Source organism: Lycorma delicatula, chromosome 8 (assembly GCF_047948215.1).
Source record: "Lycorma delicatula isolate Av1 chromosome 8, ASM4794821v1, whole genome shotgun sequence".
In the NCBI taxonomy this organism is placed as follows: Eukaryota; Metazoa; Arthropoda; class Insecta; order Hemiptera; family Fulgoridae; genus Lycorma; species Lycorma delicatula.
Genome location: NC_134462.1, coordinates 94,093,449 through 94,116,498, shown reverse-complemented (window position 1 = coordinate 94,116,498; position 23,050 = coordinate 94,093,449). Strand labels below are relative to the sequence as shown.

Below are 23,050 nucleotides of genomic sequence, written 5' to 3'. Positions count from 1 at the left end.
ACTATTTATTTTACAGTTGTGTTTATTTTAAAGAGATGTCTATTCATTAATTTAAAAAAGCAGTTATATCCTCAGTGCAATCTTATTGAGAGGAAAACCAGTTGGTAATTTCTCTTATTATTTTTATTTTTAACTTTTTAATTGTAATATATTTATTTATTACTCCATGGCCTCAGGAACACGAAAATTCATCGATTTAATAAAAATCCAAAACGTTCTCCTAAGATGAGCTACTCGGGTCACAATCGCAGTCTCTTCACCTGACTTTCCGTAGATTAAACCTAATATTATCTTCCCGACGTGGTCCTCTTTCTTTTTCCTGTTAAGCCTCTGGGAATTACCGTTCAGGTATTACTTCAGAGGATAATATGTATGAGCGTAAATGAAGTGTAATGTTGTACAGTCTTGATTTCGACCATTCCTGAGATCTGTGGTTAATTGAAACCCAACCACCAAAGAACACCGATATCCACGAGCTAGTATTCAAATCCACAAAAAAGTAATTTCCTTTACTAGGATTTGAACCTCAGAACTCTCGATTTCGAAATCAAAGCTGATTTGCGAAGACGCGTTCACCACTAGACTAACCAGATGGGTTTCCCAACTGGTTACCCAAAGATCTCTTCCAATGGTCTCCCATTTAAAATCGTAGCAGTTACTCTTTCGTTCCCCCTTCGCACGACGTGTACCGCTCAGTGCAATCTATGTACGACTTTAATCATTCTTACTTTATCCCGACTGGAATTAATCTATACAGCTTAAAATTGAGCGGTTCTTCCACTGCCCAGTTTGTCAATTACAAAACAAAACTTTTCGTGGAATTTTATTCTCCAAAATTTTAAAATATTTGTTTTTAAATTTATATTAACTTTTTGACAATTTTTCGAATTAAACTTGACGTTCACTTTACGAATACACCTCCTATATATAAAAATAAAACATTTTTTTTTTTAGCTCCGTTATAAATTTAGAATTGTAGTTCTCACTTAATAAATCCACACGATCACTGTTTTATCAAAGTTTATTAGTATTTTATCAAAATTTGTACCTAAATATTTCTTAAATATTATGAGATTTTTAATAGTAATTTATAAAATTTTCACTATGAGATTTGAAATTGAAAAAAATATCACGGTTTTTACTATAATAACTTTAAAAAGAAATCGAAATTTATAAAAGAGAAATTTTAATTTTTTACGTTGGCTAAAAGAACTTGAACTTGATGATTCATAACTAATGACGTTGTATTTTGTATGTGGCTACATATACTTATAATGTTAGCATAATTATTATACATATACTTCACATTTACAGGTGTTATTTATTATAACAAGTGTAGGCTGCCATATGTATATTTTTTTATTGAACTTGACAACGTATTTTATTTCTATAATTTAATTTCAGTTCAGTATTCGGCGTTTAAAACATTACTTTAGTACCCGTTTCTTTTGTAGTTATATATACATATATATTTTTTTTAATTTTTATTTTTTAATAGTCTGTGCAAATATGTTTATTGTTTGTTATTAATGAAGCGTTCTTTACTAACATTAATTTTTAATTTAGCAGTTAGTTTTCGTACTTATATTGTTTCTTTTTTCTCTTTATCACCAGTTTATCGTTTACATCATTCAATTCGTTCCTTTTTAACTACCTCTACGACATCTGATAATGTGAGTAATTATTTTGTTTTAATTTCTTCTTTTTTTGGCAGTTTTATGAAGTTTATTTTATTAAGTAATTTATATTGTTTGATTTTCGTTTTCTTTTTAATTAATTCTGTTGATTTTTCTTCTATTTCAAAATTTATTTTCCGTAAAAAAATTGATAAAAGGAAATAAAATTACCATTTGCTTTTTCTTATTTATAAAAACATCGATAAAACTATAAATATATCTACAAAACAACATATATTCATAACTAAGATGATTCTTAAATATTTCAATCTTACATCGAAAGTTTTCAATTGAAAATATTTTCCATTAAAAAATATTTATGTTTTTTTTTCTTAAGAGTATCATGATTGTTCATTGTCATGAAATAGAAAACTTAAATTGTTCAAGTAATAAGCATGAAACAGTTTACCTAGCAGTACTTCTTTTCCAGTTCTGGTTTGATGAATTACAATACATTTCTCTTACGTTTTATTCTGTATAAAACAAGATACTGTAGCATACTGAACACTCTCACTTACACTGTTAAGTATAGCCGATCGTATTAAAAATGACTGTTTGTAATTGTACTATTGCATGATGAAAAAAAATGAAAATCGTGATAAAAAACTAAAATATTGTCATCATTTGTTATTATCAAATGTTAAAGAAATCGGGAAGATTTTCATAGAAGGTATAAAACATTTTGAGAAGGGTCATACACAATATTATGAGTAGAAACCATATTTGAAACTGATACAACGCAATAGAGATTATTCTCCAACACCGATCCGATCTCCATTTTATTTCTTTGAGTATTACATTAAAAGCTACGTGAATTTAAATCTATTTTTAAAATTCTGTTATTAATTTTTATTTTAAGAATTCAAACGTCGTGAAATATTTATTATAACGTCTGATATATGTATATTTCAAACAACAAAAAACTGCACAGGATGAATTAAAATAAAGGTGACTTTAATCGAAATCCTATTTTAAATTATATAAAAATAACTTTAATAAAAAAGTACGTGAAATTTATAATTTTTATTTCAATCCGTTTTTTGTTTATTGTAGATATACAGAGTGATTCGGGAGGATAGGGCAATACTTTAACAACTCTGTTAGAGGCTAAAAATAAGAAAAAGGTTCATATAAACATAAGTCCGAAAACGCATCGTTAGCGAGTTATACAGAGTGAAAGATTTCGCCCGAGTTTCAGTTCTTCCGGGTAAATTAAGGCTTTCTAAAATTCTGAGAAGGTCAATTAAGGAGCAAATTCAATTGTTTCTCGTGGTTTTTGAGCTAAGAAATCGAAAAAATAGGTTCCAGAACTGTATCTCTCTCAGTTTCTAAGATAACCCGTGTAAAACGCCAAAAATAGGGTCAAAAAACACATTTTTTTTACGTTTAACGTACAATAACGTTATTAAATCGGCAATAAATCATACATTTTTTAAACATAAATTGTAGAGAATTTAATTATAAGAAGATTGATGTAAATAATGTCAAAAAAAAATAAAATGTTAAACATGTCGACTTTCATTAACAACATAACCGACGAAAACTTAGAAAAAAAATGTTACAAAAAAAGAAATGTGAAATGTGTAGGAGCTCCATCAAGTTGTAATACATTACAATTCGTTTTTCTAAGGTGATATTTTCCAGCAATATAATAAATTGATTACGTAAAAATTCCAGATAATTTCTCCCTGTGACACGATGTTGTAGTATGAAAGGACCAAAGGATCATAATTGGTCATCTATGATACCGCACCAAACATTCACTGAAAATCGTTGCTGGAAATTTTTTTCCACTGTAGCATGTGGATTTTCTTCAGACCACCGATGCGCATTCCGTGTGTTGTTTATTCCGTTACGAGTAAATGTAGCTTCATCCGAAAATAGTGAAAATGGAATTAAATGTCGATTCCTATTAACCCGTTGACAAAACTGCAGCCGGCTGGCGTAGTCATCAGGCTGGAGATGTTGCACTTTCTGAATATGGGAAAAGGATACTATCCATTATTATTTAATGACCTCCATACTCTACTTTGTGAAATATTGATTAGTGTTGCAATTAATCGTGTGCTTGTTGGCGGACTACGTTGAAACAATCTGCAGAATGTTTTCACCTTCATCAGCATGATTTGCTTGTCGTTCAGATGAAATATGAGCGCCGGGAAGTGTACCGTTCTCACGAAGATTATTAAAAATTCTAATAAATACTTTACGATTTGGTACAACTCGATCAACATACCTATGTCGATATTCCGTAACCGCTGCTGCAGCACTTCCATTGCAAAATCCATAGATGAAAATCATGTCGGCATATTCGCCATTAGTGAAGATACGCGGCATTTTTCAAAACAAAACCAAACAGAATTTCACTTTTTTTAATAGACTTGATTTTTAAGCGCCTTAAAATTAATACAAAATTACACTTCTTAACAGTTTTCTGAAATTTTTACGATAAGAATTCGACGTAATACTGCAAACACGATTGATAAGCGAAAGGTTATTTAACACATTACCACAATTAACTGACAACAATGAGTAGTATTTAAACAAATTGTGATGAAAAAAAAATCGGTGTTGCCGACTTGTTTTCCGTAGGTCTAAAACTATTGTACCTTCTAGACACATGTGTTTTCTTTTTTTGTAACATTTTCTTCTAAGTTTTCGTCGGTTTTGTTGTTAATAAAAATCGACATGTTTAAAATTTTATTTGTTTTCTGTTGACATTATTTACATCAATCTTCTTATAATTAAATTCTCTACAATTTATGTTTAAAAAATGTATGATTTATTACCGATTTAATAACGTTATTGTATGTCAAACGTAAAAAAAAATGTGTTTTTTGACCCTATTTTTGGCGTTTTACACGGGATATCTAAGAAACTAAGAGATATACAGTTCTGGCAGCTTTTTTTTCGATTTCCCAGCTCAAAAACCATAAGAAACAATTGAATTTGCTCCTTAATTGACTTTCTCAGAATTTTAGAAAGCCTTAATTTACCCGGAGGAACTGAAACTCCGGCGAAATCTTTCATCCTGTATAACTCGCTAACGAAGCGTTTTCGGACATATGTTTATATGAACTTTTTTCTTAGTTTTAGCCTCTAGAATGAGTTGTCAAAGTATGGGCAATACTTTACAGGAGGATAGGGCATATCCTCCTGAATCACTCTGTATTTTTAAAGTTTATATTTCCACAAAAAAAAAAATTATATAAAAATACTTTTTTCCTTACTTTTGATATATATATATATATATATTTTTTTTTTAATGTAGAAATATACATTAGTTTAAATACAAGAATAGTATAACGTAAAAACCGAATGAATCTATTTACTACTGCAGTCTCAGCTAATTGAATATATAGTACAATATTATTTCAACCGTGAAGAAACTAAGAAGTTCGAGAATATTTCTATTACAATAGGAAAATGTAATATTTGTAGCCGTATGCATTGAACCGTGAAAGGCCTATTTATTAAAAAAGAAATTATAAAGTCACAGTAAAAGGAGTTAAGTTTCCTTAATAAAATTCTTGGAATCATATCAATAAAAAAATTATAGTAGCCGGTAGGGAAGTACTTAGCATAGTCGTTGATCGGTATTATTAATTGCTTACTTGGGCTGCATTAACAGTCGTGTGACACTGCAAGATACTGGTTCTTAACCAATAAAATTAGATCCGTTAACCTATATTACTACAGTGTAGTTTGACGTAGCGAATTGAACTAACGACATTATCTCAGATTTGATTAGACCAACTGTTTGAACTGTAATTGTACTGGAAACGTGGTATTAGGTAGTTTTTCATTTTACACTAACAGCGCCCGCTCTAAAGGCGGGTAACCCGGACATTTGTCCGGGGCGTCAAAATTTGGAGACAGTATTTTGGCTATAAGTGTGAGAAAAATATTGATGTGTTAAATATCCAATTAATAGAAAATTTCACATTCGATTTTTTCGTTCGCGAAGTTAAAGTTTTCCCCAAACCTTATTGAAGGTTTAAGAATATTGCTAACGAAGAACTGTAGCAAGTGGCAAAAGGAGTTAAAATTAATTAAGAACTTTTTACGTTTAACTACTACACAAAATCGTCTTAAAGGTTTGATCATTTTGGCAATTGAGCGTGAAATTGCTGATCAAGTAAATTTAAAAGATGTAATAAAAAAGTTTTCAAAACTGAAAGCGAGAAAAAAAAAAGTTTTTTTGTGATTTTAGCAATAATTTTTTGTTTGTGCAATAATACGCATTTTTAACAGTATTTAAAAATTTAACATATTATATGTTAGGAACAGATATTTCCTAATTAATTTCTACTGTTTTATACGGCTTGATTATCAATATTATGTTATGTTATATTTATGTTTCTAAATATATGCTCTAATTAAAATTTAAATAAAATGATTTGAGTTTTATTGAAAAATATGTACCTTTATTTGAAAAAAAAATATATATATATTCTTAAGGGGCGGCAATTTGCCTTTTTGTCCGGCGCGAGTAACCGTTAGAGCGGGCGCTGACACTAAGTGAGCTGAAGGTTTGTCCGTCTTTGTCAACCGAACTGTCGGCTGGTTTGGGCAGGACGGGCGAGAGGGGTTTGTTGTACTATCTAACCAGATGACATCATCCAATTATTAATAACTTGACAGGTTGGTATATAAAATGCTAACACAACAGACTAGTACAATGCAGTGACTAGTACACTAGACACACCTGTTGGCGAGGAACAAACTTTTAGCTCACGTATTTTACTTATGTCTTATTCCTACAGTAAAATAGTAATCTTTCTGTTGCACGATGTTTTCTTGTATTAAAGCTTGTAGAGGTTAGAATGATACATCAAAAAATAACAAACGCTTCATAGAGTTAATGATTTTTTTCAGCACTGTATCTTTAAAACTTAACAGCTTTTATGAATGTAGGTATTTCAATTGGTACAGAAATTTCCGGGAGCATTTTTGTACCGTCCGGTGTATAATGTCTGTTTTATAAGCCAAAATAATTGATAAGATTCTCACGTGGAAATAATTTTTTTAGTTTTTCTACCTTATTCATTTTATGTATATATTATACATATAAAAAAGTACACTACAGAAAAAAAAACTAGAACATAATTACCATTCAACAATTTTACTTGTGTAGTTTTTGGCATAGTACATGATTCAAGACTAGTCGGTTTTGCAACATTGTTTGCTAGTCTTTTTTTTCCTGTTTAGCCTCAGGTAATTACCGTTCAGATAATACTTCAGAGGATGATATGTATGAATGTAAATGAAGTGTAATCTTGTACAGTCTCAGTTCGACCATTCCTGAGATATGTGGTTAATTGAAACCCAACCACCAAAGAACACCGTTATCCACGATCTAGTATTCAAATCCGTGTAAAAATAACTGACTTTACTAGTATTTGCTATAGTCTACCACTTTCCACTAATTTCAGTGGTATTTCACACTGGAATTATTAAGTTTTATAATAAATAAGACAATCGATGTTGCCGCCGATTACGAATTTTGGGCAGTGAGATATTTATTTATTTGATTTTTAAAACGTGAAAATTCGCGTCACTCGGCCTCCGTGGCGCGAGTGGTAGCGTATCGGCCTTTCATCTAAAGGTTCCGGGTTCGAATCCCGGTAAGGCTTGGCATTTTCACATGCTACAAAATTCCTATTTCATATCATCCTTTGAAGCAACACCTAACGGTGGTCCCGGAAGCCTCCCAAATAAAGCTAATTTTAATATACCACCGGATTGATTTAGTGGTAAAAATAAATTGATTTAGTGGTGTGCCTAGTGTACTAGTCACTGCGTTGTACTAGTCTGTTGTGTTAGCATTTTGTATGCCAACCCGTCATGTTATTAATAATAGAGTGATGTCATCTAGTTAGGTAGTACAACGAAACCTTCAGCTCACTTAGTGTCAGCGCCCGCTCTAACGGTTACGTCGCGCCGGACAAAAATACAAATTGCCGCCCCTTAAGAATATATATATATATATTTTTTTTAAATAAAGGTACATATTTTAAGTGGAAAGTTTTGAGGTTCTAGCCCTAATAAAGATAATTTACTTTTATGTGGATTCGAGTACTAATCAGTGGATGCCAGTATTATTTGGTTGTGGATCAGTTACTTCATATCTCAGGAATGGTCGGTCTGAATCTGTGGAAGAGTTCAGCTCTTTTACACTTTATATATATATATATATCATATCATCCTGATCTCATTATGCCATAAGGGGATTATTGGTTATTGTTCTCTAGTTGAACAGATTGAAGCATACCTCATTAGGAATAGATAAATAAATAAATAAAATTCTGATCTGACAATTCAGTGTGGAAACTGTATTCATGCTAGATTTTAAAATATTAAACCTATTTTTACGTTGTGTAATGCAAGATGTGGATTTCGACATTTATGATAATTATATAGTATAAATTTGTGTTATATCAGTTTTAGTTTTTTTTTTTTTTTTAATAACTAATCTTTGGCGGTACCCGTGCATGACTTGTCTAACCTCAATATGTTTATTTTCTGCGGTTAATACTAGGCTGTATTTTGGTATTTGTAAATCAAAAATGGTTTTTATTTTAAGTAAACAATCTGCTGTTATTGTTAGAAAGTAATTATTTCTGAATTTAATCTTCAGTATGCTGTTAAGGTATGTTTAAAGTGAAAGTAAATAGTGTTTCTTTTTCTAAAATAAATAAATCCCATTGTTTGTGTAGAAATAAAAAATTAATAAATAAAATAGAATTTAAAAAAAAATAGTAGAAACAAGTACAAGAATATTCAATTTTGAATTATTTTCTTTTATAACGATTTATAGGTTTAATTGTAGTGAAAAAAATGAAAAACAGAGTTTAAAATATTTTATGTCTAATATCGATTTTTTTAGATGATGATACCTCTATGTGTTTTTTTTTGTTTTTAAGTACAATGCATTATTATCATTAATATAATTGTTTCCGGTTGAAAAGTTCATCATTGAAACGAATGATTGTTGTAAAAGATAAATAATTATATTGGTAGGTTTTATAGCTTTTTAAATTTTTTTTAATGTTGTTTCATGCGCGTGCGCAGGTGTATAAGGTCAATCATTAGATTAGGTAGACTTTTTTATAATCTATTAATACTATTATTATCTATATGACTTGAGAAAGTGAAAACAATCACCTGCCTGTATTTAAAAAAAAAATTTTTTTTATCTTAAAAAAGCTATTTCAATGTCAGTAACATCCACTGGAAATGTTTTTTCTCATCATCGAATACATGTAATACGGTATAAAATATAAAATTTTGATTTGGCAGTTCGTAGAATAATGCGCTGGAGGAATATAAACGCTTAGCTTTACGAAGTTGTGGTATATGTACATTATACTACAATTTTCAATAATATTGTACTCGATCAACCATGTATTGAGTTATCTTTAGTTTGTTTTCTCAAACAAGTTTTCCAGCTACTGCCGGGTTTGGGTGAGTGTGTGTATGAAATAGCAACTGCAGTCACCGTTACCGGCTTGGCAGGCGTGACGTAGTTGCCGATGTAGTGCATATGAGTGTATCCCACCTGGTTGGTCTAGTGGTTAACGCGTCTTTCCAAATCAGCTGATTTGGAAGTCGAGAGTTACAGCGTTCAAGTCTTAGTAAAGCCAGTTATCTTTACACGGATTTGAATACTAGATCGTGGATACCGGTTTTCTTTGGTGGTTGGGTTTCAATTAACCACAGATCTCAGGAATGGTCGAACTAAGAATGTACAAGACTACACTTCATTTACACTCATACATATCATCCTCATTCATCCTCCGAAGAATTATCTAAAACGGTAGTTACGGGGGGCTAAACAAGAAAAAAGAAAGAAGTGGATATAAGTGTAAATGTACTGGTAAACATGTAGTCATAAACTGACTCAGGTCGACCACTCCTGACACGTATGGTTAATTGAAAACCAACCACCAAGAGAACACCTGTATCCACATTCTAGCATTCAAATCCATATATAAAAGCAACTGTCTTTTACAAGGACTTGAACCTTAGAACTCTTGATATTTTTTACCAGTAGAAGATAAATTAATAGATTTAAGAGGCAGATGCAATTATTAATTTTTTTCAGTTTGTTATTACATTCGCGAGTGTCACTTTTATTACACATTGACTTTATATATATATATATATTGAACATTTCTTAATCAGAAGCATTTTATTTAAAACTTAATGTAATAAAAATAATTAGTGTTTTATTCAATTACTCTAAATATTTTTGTGCTTACTGGATTTTCTTGTTGTTTTTTTTTTTACGAAAATATAATTGTGCGAGGGATGTATTCACTACTTTGCTAAAACACACTTATCTATATTCAATTGACAGTTGAATGCCTATCGGTGAGTTCCTACTTATGTTATATATCTTCCCTCCCTCATTTAAGTGTAAACTGTGTGTGATGATGCTCCCCCATCTATGCCAGCGTATGGTACTTTAGAGTATTTTTAACGCTGCATATCTTTACGATGTGAAATGTCTCTGTACCTTATTTTTCCCTTCCCTTTCCTATCGAAGTGCGCATTTAAAACGATCTACGTAGAAACTGCAGTTCAAAATTAACGCAACTACGCGTGATTCTATAGGTGATTTATGAAAACGTTTGCTATTAAAATTTCACTTGCAAAAGAGTCAATCTACGTACAAGAAATAGTTTTTATATCTGTTCTAGGTGTACTTATATGTGCATCCCGTAAAAATGAACGTAACTCGTTTGTGTTAAATTTCTGGTGTAATAATACGATTGGACAGGAGGTAACTTTTGTAAAATCAACTTAAAATTCATTCCAAACACAAGAATAGTTAATTATATATGTGAAATCTGTAAACTCATAAGAATTTATTAATAAAGTTTCTGTAGCAACAAATTTTATTTTTATGTATTACTAGCAGACCCGGCAATGCTTCGCTATTGCTAGATTTGAGTATATGTATGGATTAAACGTACGCAATTGAAAGTTTGATAAAACATTAACAAAATGAACATTACGGAACTTCACAAAATTTAACCTTTCCCTTTTACCCTTTCCACATTTCATTTCCCCTTTCCTTCCTAGTTTGTCTTTCCCTTATTTCCCTCTTCTCCTCCGATTTCCCCTTCCTCCTTTTCTTTTTTCTTTTCTCTCCTTTCCTCTTCCCATTTCCTTTTCCCCGTTCCCCCTTTTTTTCTTTCCCATTTTCCTGTTCTTACCTTTTTTCATTTTTCCGTTTTTCCCCGCGCGTAAATCGGTCCAGTTTCTTTTTTTTACAACGAACACACATATCGGAAACATTGAAATGGAATCGTAAAATATTTTGTATATCGTATGTTGCTTTTACATCCAACAGATAGCGCTGTTTTTCAAAATAAGCATGTTTTTACCTGTCACAGGTGTGACATCTTAGGTATATAAAAACACGCGCGTATTCGAATGCAACGTTTTGTCAAAATTTCAAAGCAGTCGGTGAAGAACTTTCGGAGATTTACATTTTTATTTATATAGATTAAGATTTTTATTGTCAAAAATTTGTTTAATTGTTTTATTTTAATAAGTTATATAGCAAGATGTAAATTTAGTAATTCAGTCACACATGTTTTTTTCTTATCATAAACCAAAATTAGAATTAGCATTAATAGGAAACTACTGATTGTTTTAAGTTTTAGAAGTTTCGGTCAAAGTAAATAGTTTCCAAATTCGTCAATGATACGAGAGACGGCTTCTGTGGATACATATGCGTGTATGCCTCTGTATATGTTGGTATTTGTATGTGTACATTTATTTTCCGTCATTTACGTATAAAGAAAACTATAAACAACAGGAAAGTATAATAATCATAGCAAAAACCTCTTTTCCCTTTTTTTTAATTTTAGGCTGGAGGGAGTTGTGAAATGTCGAAAAATGCAACAATAAAAGAATTGGAAGGGAGCAAATTCAGATCGTCTATGGATATATGTTGGCGTCTGTTCAGGTTGCCGGGATTGAGATGACCATAGATTTTCAAAGAACCTTGTGATTTCTATATACAGGGCATTGGTGGTATTAAAGTTTTGAGTTAAGGACACTAAATAAGTGATTAAATATAGAACACGTCCGGGATCATCTCTCTGATCGGTTTTTACTTAATGAAAATTTTACTCTTATAAGTTTTAAACTTTTCGAAAAGATTCAGATGCTTATCTTTTAAAATGTTCCTCAAATATAAAAATTACTTTTTTAATCGACGTTTTCTACTTTGTAATTCGTTAAACATTTTCACTCGTATTTATATGTGTATGATTGTTATTATTATTATTAAATATTGATTTTTAGGTTAAGATAAAAATAATGTCCAAATGGAATATTTTTTTTTTAGCATCGCTGGGGTTACAGACCCTGGTCAAGCTTGATATTTTTTATAGCTACAAAATTAATTTAACTTCAATAAACTATAATTGGTGTCAGACTGTTGTTAGTAAATACATTTTTATATTCAACAAACTCTTTTACTCGGCATTGCCCGGGCTTTGCGCAGATTACAGTATGGAGACTTCATTTAAATATTTTTATTTCGCGCGCGCGTGTAAGTGGCGAAGGAGGAGTTAGTAGATGGTATACCGACCACAGTTATATTTATCTCAAAGTTTTTACTGTAAGTCCTGACGGTACATTACGTTTTTTGTTTGTCCGTCCGGAATACAGACAAATAAATTATTTGTCGTACTAACTCTTAAGCCAGCTAGATATAATTGGCCAAGCGAAAAAATATGGATTTTACAAGTTCCTGCTGTAAACGAAGCTTTCATTGTTAGGTATTTCTTCTCACGGATGGTTTTTTTCTTTAGCTGCATGAATTATCTGACCAATACTTTTTTCTTCGGTAGCATTTCGATAGTTTTGAAGGATACGGAGTCAAAACTTCCAAAATCATTAATTTTTCAACGCTTTTTTCCAACTCCAAATTATTTTCCCAGTATTATTATTTTTCAACTTCTAATTGCCCTACCATTCGAAAATAATTTTTGTTTTTAACAATCATTGATTTCCATAGTAACGATTTTATGTTCATACTATATTTTTGTAAACTTTATCACAAAATTTGAGATTTAGATTAGGCTAGGTACGCTGACCGAGCGAAAAATTGGGTGGGGGTAGTTTTTTCAAAATGAAATGTAGATAATAATTTTCCTATTGTTTGGAACTATTAGTGTGCAAAATTTTATCCGAATAAAACTAGATCTGTATCAAAGACAAATGGGTCCCACATTCTTCTTTGTATATATATATATATATATATATATATATATATATTATATTTTCCGATTTTTTCAGTTGGCTTTTTAGCTGCTTTTCTGTAGTTTATCCCTAGCTTTCTTCACTGTTACTTGTTTAAATCTGTCATCTGAGCTTGTGAGAATCACTATGGTAATAGAGTGATAATAGAAAAGGCGATAAAAAAATAAATATTAATTATCATATTGATGGGTAATAATTTAAGGATTTTCTTTTAAACTTAATTAAATATTATTACTTATTTTTTCCGATAAATTTTCTAATATAATCACCGTAAATCCCCTGCTGTCCATTTAACATATACAACTGTGCATTTTCCGCGAACGATAGCAGCTGTTACTTGTCATAAAAATATCTTACTACTATTACTACTAAGGTTATCATTTGTGTAATCTACTTCACCTACTGAAAAAGAAAAATAACTTATTTAAAAAAAAAAAGAAAAGATTAATAATAAAAGAGAGAACTGAAGTAACACTTAAGCTCTAGAGAATTTAAATGAATTGATAAATAAACACTTCAACCCATTCGTTCATATAATAGTGTTATATATGTCAACATAGACTGTTGAAAACCAAAATAAGTGATATTATACGACCAGTATAATTCACTCGTATCACAAGGTGCATCCAGATTTAAAGTTTTCTTCTTTTCTTTTTCCTGTTTAGCCTCCGGGAATTACCGTTCAGGTATTATTTCAGAGGATGAATGAGGATGATATGCATGAGTATAAATGAAGTGTAGTCTTGTACATTCTCAGGTCGACCGTTTCTGAGATGTGTGGTTAATTGAAATCCAGCCACCAAAGAACACCGGTATCCACGATCTAGTATTCAAATCCGTATACAAGTAACTGTCTTTACTAGGACTTGGACTTCCAAATCAGCTGATTTGGGAAGACGCATTCACCACTAGACCAACCCGGTGGGTATCCATATTTAAACTATATAGTGCATTTGTATCATCTTCCTATTGCAAACAATGATACAATATCATCCATTTTTATGATTACGGTTAAATAAATCGTTAATATGTGTTTTGATAAAGGTTATAATCATAAATGATGCGGATGCATATCGTAGCTTTAAAGTAATATCATCACTTGTACTCGTATTGCGTATCTATACTTCAAGATACGTCTTAAAGATATGGACCGTATCACCCTGATACCCTGTATCACACTGATTATTTAACCGTATTAATGCAGGCAGTATCGTTGTACTTGTATTATCGATCGTAACAGGAAGTTCAGATAAAGAAATAACTGTGGATTTACCATAAAGACGAGACAGTTACAATTACTTGGGGACATGGCGTTCAGTATCCCGCAATGTAATAATAGAATTTAATTATGAGATATGTTGTTTTATCTTTTTTGTAATGTTTATGATGAAGATAATGTTATATAATTTTTAATGATTTTATTGCATCATTAAAAACAGATATTTTCTAAACAATAAGAAAAAAACTAATAACACTAATAATAATACTAATAATATTTTATTGTCACAGTGACAATATATATTGTTTAATGTACGTCCATTATAATACATTAGTTTTCATAATACGGTCTATAAAGATCTAAATCATTAATACAGCAATAAGTAATAGATTTATGTAGCTTTAAATAACCTTATAGAAAAAAATATAAAAATTTAAACTAATCAGTGTAAAATTTACAGTTTACTCGGATATTTAATAGCGACTTTAATTATACTCGTAATTAATAATTGATCCGTGCGGATATAGTAAAAGCTTACCAATTACTACAAGATGCATCTTTCTTTTGATGGCAATTAGAGATTCTTCCGAACATTAAATATACCTGTTATGTTTTTGGTATCCACACCCCAATCTGGATTACCCCGTGACAGTATGAATTCCATCGCGTATTATGTAAACCATATCATTTGTTTTTGACACACCCACATTTCCATATTTAATTTCGATGGTGTTTTTTTTGTTTATCTTGGCATAGGACCTGAGGCGTTTTTATTTGTTTTATGCTTCTTCATTAATCCTTAAACTCACTAGCATAGTAAACCGGCTCTTTTTTATTGTGATATATTTTATTTTGGTATTGTGATCGCAAAAATTTCGGTTTTCAGATTTGAACGGAAATATCCATTTTGACTAGTTTCGGCGTGACATCTGTACGCACGTACGTATCCTGTATAACTCAAAAACGATTAGCCGTAGGATGTTGAAATTTTGGATTTAGGACTGTGGTAATATCTCTAGTTGTGCACCTCCCTTTTTGATCGCAATCGACTGGAACAAAAGTTAAAAAAAAGACCAAAATAAGCTCTCATCGAGAGCTTTTCAATGGTATATAAAATAAGTGGTACTTATTTTCATTGGTTCCAGAGTTGTAGCCAAATAAAATTTTAATTAATAAAATGTTTGGATCTTACAAGGGGAAGGCACATCGGTTCGAAGCCGACTCATCTCCCTTTTTTTTTTTCATTTAAATATATTGATTTATTAATAATTATTAACCTCTGAATGTAAAAAAATTACGATAAATAATAATTCAATAATACCAATAAAAAAAATATGAAAAAATCAGAAGTTATTAATGAAATAAAATTTTTAATAATTAATAATAAATAATTAATTTTTAATAATATGTATATGTAATTTAATAGGCGTACAAGGAATTCATGTGGTGTTCACATATGATCTTTTTTCTTGGTATTCGATCTTTGTAATTTTGTACATCCATATCTGATAATTGTGAGTGTAATTGAATTACAGTTATGAAATTAAATATCTTCTCATAAATATGTCCATTTACTCTTTGCGTAAAAATTGAAATTAAAGTAATAATGTGAAAATAAAAAACAAATTAATTTATGTGCTTAAAATTTAAAAAAAATCAATAAACCAAAGGACATGTAGAGAGAGGTGTAATTATATTTTTATTATTTGATTAATGCAGCTTGCTGGAAGGATATCAGAGGGAGTGACTTTGATAAGTACAGGGGTGAGTGGTATTTGTTCTGGAAGGGACAGAAATAGATGTGGCCGGACCATTTGCTTCCATGTGGTCCTGTAGAGGTAGGTGATCAGCACACCGGCACATGCAATCTTCTGACCACGTAATAATCAACTACCAGCCGGCCCGAACGAAAATATTACTGCAACATTTCCGCCTACATAATTACAGTAGCAACACTTGGTCTAAAATATTGATCACTTAAATGAAGTTTTATTTTATCAACAATTTGACGTCATTTTTTAATATCAGGATGAGCCGTGTTCAATGAAACATCATATCCAATTTCACTATTTTTTCCCCCTGTTTTTCATCCGGGAATTGGATAATATTTATGATCGCTTTATTTGCGTATCTCTTTTTTTCAAATATTTCATTTTCATTAACCATTTCCAAAACGGTTAAAATCGTTCTTTAATTACTTTTAAACCCTTGATTTTTATTCCAGCTATTATTGCAGTCGTTTCTGAAAAAAAATTGTTGGGACCTTTTATTTTAAATGATAATAAATTCGGTCCTTCATACTTAAACGTTTTGCAAAATAATTTTCCAGATCTATTGGAAGATGTACTTCGATAACAAGAAGGCAGATGATTTTCCAGCACGATGAAGCAACTGCACACTTTTCTCGTAACAATTAGACTACACTTAAGTGCGACTTTTTTAAACAAGTTGATTGGACGTGGCGAATTTATTAATTGGCTTTCAAGGTCGCCTGACATCGTCAAATAAGAGAACTGTTGTTTCGTATTAGTTGTACCGTACTAGTACAAATTATTAGAATTATCAGTTCACTACAACTAATACAAAACAACCTTATTGAAATACGGAAGCCAAAAAAAAAAAGATTGTTCGTTGGGCAGATTGCTATATCCATTGTGGCGGTAGACATTTTTAGCTGTTTATTTAATTGTTTATAAGTCGGTTTTTTATGTTTAAATTTCTTATTTTTCTAAAACATTTAATTGTTTTCTTTTGTAATATTGAAAATTTTGTTTCATAAAACTTTAGTTAAAATCTGCCACATTTTGATATGTTTAGTTTTTAATAAACTTCGAAATTATTACGTTTGTATGATTGTATAGTTTAATACCATTTTCTTCAAAATCAAATTCTCTACAAGTTTCGTTTTAAGACTTTTATGTGTTAATTACTTATTTAACAAATTTATTTTATAACAAAGATAAAATAATATGTTTTTCGACCAAAATCTTTTGTCAGTTATACCAGATTTTTTCGAAAACTACTAAAAATACAGTTCTGGAGTATAGTAGTATTTTTTTTTAAAAATAAATATCAGATCAGATTTCATATAACACCACTAAATTTTCTCCTTAATTTCACTCCCAAAAATTACAGTTTGGTATAAATTTACCGAAGGCGCAGAAATCAGGGCGAAATCTTTCCCCAGTCGACACTTGCTAACAAAGCATTTCCGAACGTATGTTTATGTGAACTTTATCCTTTATTTTTACCATTAGAACATCCTGATCTTCTGTTAATTCTTCGTGAACTATTTTGTGTATTGCTTGATTTCTTTTACATTGATCAGACATCTTTTTTGCGTATTATATTTGCGTTTCGTATTAAAACGAATCTTATATGAAGTATCATTGTAGTCTATAATTTAACTTTTTTATACTTGAATTTTTTTTTTTTTTTTTTACTTTTTGAGTTCATAACCGTAGTGGTGAAACTGTTTTGATGGTAACCAAAACAGAACAATCTCAAAATAGAATAACCAACATTTTCAAGAATAACAACGTTACTAAGGAATCCCAAGCCAGACGTTTTAAAGAAAATTATCTATAATTTTTCATTATTTATATTTTTTGAATAGAATACGTTGTGACTTATCATGTCTATCAAAATGTACGTGTTATTCACTCGGTCCAGTTCAGTGATTAGATGTATAGTTTTAATAAATATCACTAATTCTTAGAGAAAAAACTCTGAATTGTGTCTCTTATGTTGCAGGTCATTTACATATTTTAAAGCTAAAATAACATATTAACCTGCTGAGAAACAATACATTGTATATATCTTGTATTAATTTGGAGTAAGTTTCAACTTATCATTTTGGAACTTTTTTATTTTGTTTTTTTAGTACGAAATTAGCCTTTACCATTCTGGATTGTTTTAAAAAATTATAGCCTTCTTATCATTATGATAAGGGTATAGCTGGATTTTTTCAGATTGCGAAAAATTAAGCCCTTTGTAGCTACTGCGTTTCATTATAATCTAGCTTATAAATAAAAATGAATGTTCGTTTGGTCAAGATCTTAAATCTCCGAAAGTTCTGTCACCGATTGCTTTAAAATTTTGACAAAACGTTGCATTCGAATACGCGCGTTTTTATATACCTACTATTTATATACCTAAAATGTCATACCTGTGACAGGTAAAAACATGCTGTTTTTTTAAAAACAGTGCTATCTGTTGAACATAAAAGTAACACACGCTATACTAAATATTTTACCATCCATTTCAATGTTTCCGATATGTGTGTTCGTTATAAAAAAAGAAACTGGACCGATTTACGCGCGGGAAAAGGGGAAAAATCGAAAAAGTTAAATGGGAAAAAGCAGAAAATGGAAAAAATAAAAAAGGGGAAAAAGGGAAATAGAAAATGTAAAGGGAAAAGGAGAAAAAGATAAAGAGGAACGGCGAAAGGGAAATAAGGGAAAGAGAAGAGGGGAAAGAAAGGGGAATTGGGAAAGGGAATATGATACAAATGGAAATTTTAAAAGGGAAAAGTAGGAAAAGAAAAGAGGAAAAAGGAAGGTTAAATTTTGTGAAGTTCCGTAATGTTAATTTTGTTAATATTTTATCAAACTTTCATTTGCGTTCATTTATTCTATATATATATATATATATATATATATATATATATAATCGAATCTAACAATTTATTTGCAATTCACAATTTACAGAAATTGTGAACCGACGATTTTCTCGAATTGCCTCATCCACTAGCTCAACGAGATCATCGGTTGGCATTTGATTCCTTCCCTGACCGCCTGCATAATGAACATCTGTACGTCCTGCTTTAAAGTTCCTGCACCATTGTCGCACTTTGCTGTCACTAATTGAAGTTTCACCGTACACATTACTTATTCGTCGATGAATTTCAGCCGCATTACACCCCTCAGCCTGATGAAATCGAATTACCGCACGCACTTCACACTTGGCGGGAGATGCTATTGTTGTAGACATGTTTACGTGATAGCTGCGTGTTCACAACTAAACGAAGTGACGCGGCGTGATTGAAGGCCAAACTAGAGACGCTGCGCAACACATATGCACAAAGGTTCATCCGATTTTTGCGCGGGTTTTTATTTCGCAACTGATTGGACCTTGAAAAAAAAATAACTCTCGTATAAAGGGGAAGAGGGTTTTTGTTTGTTCGGAAGAAACAAAAAACTACTCGATCAATCGCAACCAAATTTTTACCCATGTTTCTTGCAATAACTGAGGAGGTTTTTAGATTAATTTAATCTCGAAAATTCTTGAAAAAATGTATATATATGTAATAGTGAAGATTTGCCGGTTGAAGCACAAACTTTAATTAACTGTAAACCTCCATCACTGTATGAACTGAGTAATTAGAATGAATAATGTTACAAAAATAATAGTATTAAATTTAAATTAAATAAAATAATATTAAAAAAATTCTATTTATCAATAATGGGCTTCCCGTGAGAACTGTATCTGGGGCTAGAGTGGTGAGGTACACGAGCATCTCGTGGGAGGCTAAATCAATTTTTATCATCAACTGACAGCCAACGGGGTGCTCCTGGGGCACTGTTTTAGGAGGTGCAAGGCGGTGCTCTTATAATATCTCTGCAAACGTCGGAATTTCAAAATTCAAATGGGGTATTTGTTAGTTGGTTGAAGGCTAACTTTTGCATGCATCAGGTACACCCTCAATCTAACATACCACGGTTATTCAGAAATTTATATATATATATATATATATATATATAAAGCTTGTCTGTTTGTTGTCGCATCACGCGAAAACCAACCGACCGATTACTTTCAAATTTCCGGGATACATTTTTGTTATCCCAGGGAAGGTTTTAAGCAATCGTCCGAAATCGTAGCTCCCTTCTAAGTTAAGATATTAAAAATATTCATCATTTCTTGGCTCCCAAGGAGGATGAAGTTGTGAATTAAAGATATTTTTTAAGGAAAAAATAGATTAATCCTTATATTTCAATATTATATTTCTGCCACCGTGGCAAAGAAATAAGTTATGAATTTTTTCTCGTCGACGGTGTGTGTAATTTAGTTACCTTAATTATTATTATTTTATCTTATGTAATTAAGTTTCTTTTTCTGGTTTCTACAAAGCCGGAATACTATAATTATTATATATCAGTATTATTCTCATAACTAGGAGGATAACATAAAGTGCGTGCGGGGGTTCAGGGGATGGGCCGTCTGGTTTGATGGGAATGGCGAGCGAAGCAAGCACCCGTCTGTGCTGTCCAGGGCGCCGGTCCCCCTGGCAAATTGGGATTGGCGATCGAAGCGAGTTCTGCGGCAACGGGGTAGGCCCCTTGACTTCGGGAGGCCCCGAGGAGCCCCGTAGTTGGCTCCCAGATTCGCCTGGGCTGTCTTGGGCCCTGAGGGTCTAGGTTCAGCTAGACGGGCCGGGTAATATATAATATAGGTCAAGGTAGTTTTGTAAGGTTAAATTTTTTAATTTATATATGTTATCGTTCTACAGCTTTATTAACAGATTATTTTAGAATATATGTCTTTTTTTTTTCTTTACGTATGAAAATAAATAAATTATATTAAAATATTGTGAAAGTTCAATGATATCAATGTCAGTTATTTTTTCTTTTGGGGTCAGTTAATTTTTTAATAAACCGTCATATGTGTTTTTAAATTTGATTCTTTGTTACTAAAAGTGAAAGTTTATTACAGAGAATTAAAAAAAAAATTCGGTACATGTGTACATTTATTATATTATTATTTTTATTATTATTATTAAAGTAATAATTTGAATTCATATTTACAAATCTTGATGATGATCCGACCTTTATTATAAAATATATTTCTATTTGTTAAATAATAAAAACTGTTGTGTAGAAATTACAATAGATTTCTAAAGAAATGACGGTAAATTAAAATATGTTATTTATTATAATATATTAAGTTATAATAATATAATATTAATTTTTTTAAAATTATATCGCTCATTATTATTTTATGCTATAAATTTAATATTCTGATGTAAATATAACATTAAATTTATATTTCAATCAAGTTGTTACACGATTTTATTATTCCAATGATAAGCATCATGTTACGGAAGATTCTCTATTATTTTCTATATTATCTAAGTTACATTACCTATAAATATTGTACATACATACAAATTTAAGTACAATTTTCTTTGAATGTTGTTAACATTGTATCCTGTTCGATTGTAACCTGTGTGTGTATTTTAATGTTATATTCTAAAGGGTAATTTAACATTCGATACTGTCTATTTATTTTTACTACAACGTTGCATGATATATAATCATGATGTTTATTTTTTATACATTAATTATAATAAAAATGAAAAAAAATCCGTGTAATATTATTGGTTTTATTGTACTATATATTTTCATGGTATAGTTATATTCTATTATCATTTTTTCCCAACCTTTTTTTTTAATTCTGTTTTTTCTTCCCTTTCCTTGATGAATTAATTATTTCAACGCAAAAGTTTGTACGTGGGAATATAGAAATAGATTTTTGTAGCGTATAAAACATGCTGTGCCTGACTGGAATTCGAACCCAGGACCTTCGGATAAAAGACTGAGACGCTGTCACTCCTCCACGGAAATCGCAATTTAAAAATTTTAATTAATAATTTATTAAATGAATAATAAATAAATAAAAAATTACAATGGAACTGTAAACCGTACAGTAAAAGTCTCGCAGATATCATTTCTTCCGCTCAAAAAACAAAAACAAAAATTTCTGTAATATAAATAAAATTGTTTTTAAAAAAACGATAGTGATATCAAAAAAGGTAAGACACTACATTTCTATCATCAAAATCTGTTATTAATTTAGAATTTTCTTTAAAAAAAAATATATGTAATAAACATTATTAGATATACAGTAATAGATAATAAACAATGTTTAAGCGTTCCATATATTAAGAAAAGAAAATTGTTACAGAACTCTTACCGGCTCGATTTCATTTATTAAACAACGAATAATCATAAAAATTGTATTATTTCTGTAATTGTGATATGTATTACATATAAATGAAATCGGGCCGGTAAGAATTCTGTAACAAATTTTTATTTTTTTGCTTATTATATGGAACACTTAAACATTGTTTATTGTTAGTACAGGCAATTTGTCATCAAAATAGGCTGTATTTGAAAATCCTTACCTACCGATTGATCCTTTGTCCATGCGTTAGGAGTGGTGAGGGAAGCTTAACTCAAGATTTTTAACATCCCCTCCCTAGATTTTTGAAAAAACTAAAAAGTTTTTGAATGCGTTTTTTTCTGAATCTATGCATTTTAGAGAAAAGTTTTTCAAACAAAAAATGTAGAGGACATTCTCCTCTACAATTAACGTCTTTAAGTTATGCCGTATAATTTGAAATTGAAATACTAGATGGCGCTGAATTTGTAAAAAACGTTGTAAATGAGTAGACCGGTTTCGAATACGAATTAAAAAAATTGTTTCATCTTCAGTATTTTCATTTACATAAGAGCATTTACTATTAAAACAAGCTGTAGTATATTTTCTTTTAAATGTTGATTTATTTCAAGTACATTTATCAAGTTTTTGTACGCTACCTAGTACTATCTAGCGGCGCGATTCGTAAAAGTACATTAAAAAAAAAATAATAAAATGGCATATTCGAGTCCCGCAGTTAATCAAATGGGGGAAAAAACGTTTTATAACAAAATTCGAGGTATTTTTTGAAAGTATTCTTTATTACAAATCTAATCTTACTGTAAAAGTAATTCGTTGACTTCGTCGCCTCTTACAGACGAATTCTAACCAACCGTGATGTTATTAATGTACTTAATAATAATTCTTTACTTCTATTTGTTAAAATTTTTGA

The 23,050-nt window shown here is 30.6% G+C and overlaps 1 protein-coding gene across 2 annotated transcripts in view; it reads left to right on the top strand.

The window, feature by feature from the left end:
- ssp6 (PDZ domain-containing short spindle 6) overlaps positions 1–23,050 on the top strand; it is a 390,763-nt gene that overhangs the window by 180,982 nt on the left and 186,731 nt on the right. The window contains exon 2 of one of the 2 annotated variants that reach the window (XM_075374056.1): positions 1,615–1,673. The exons of the other annotated variant lie outside the window; for it this stretch is intronic. The gene's annotated coding sequence lies outside the window, so the exon portion shown is untranslated. The remainder of the gene's footprint in view (positions 1–1,614; positions 1,674–23,050) is intronic. 2 annotated transcript variants of the gene reach the window in all.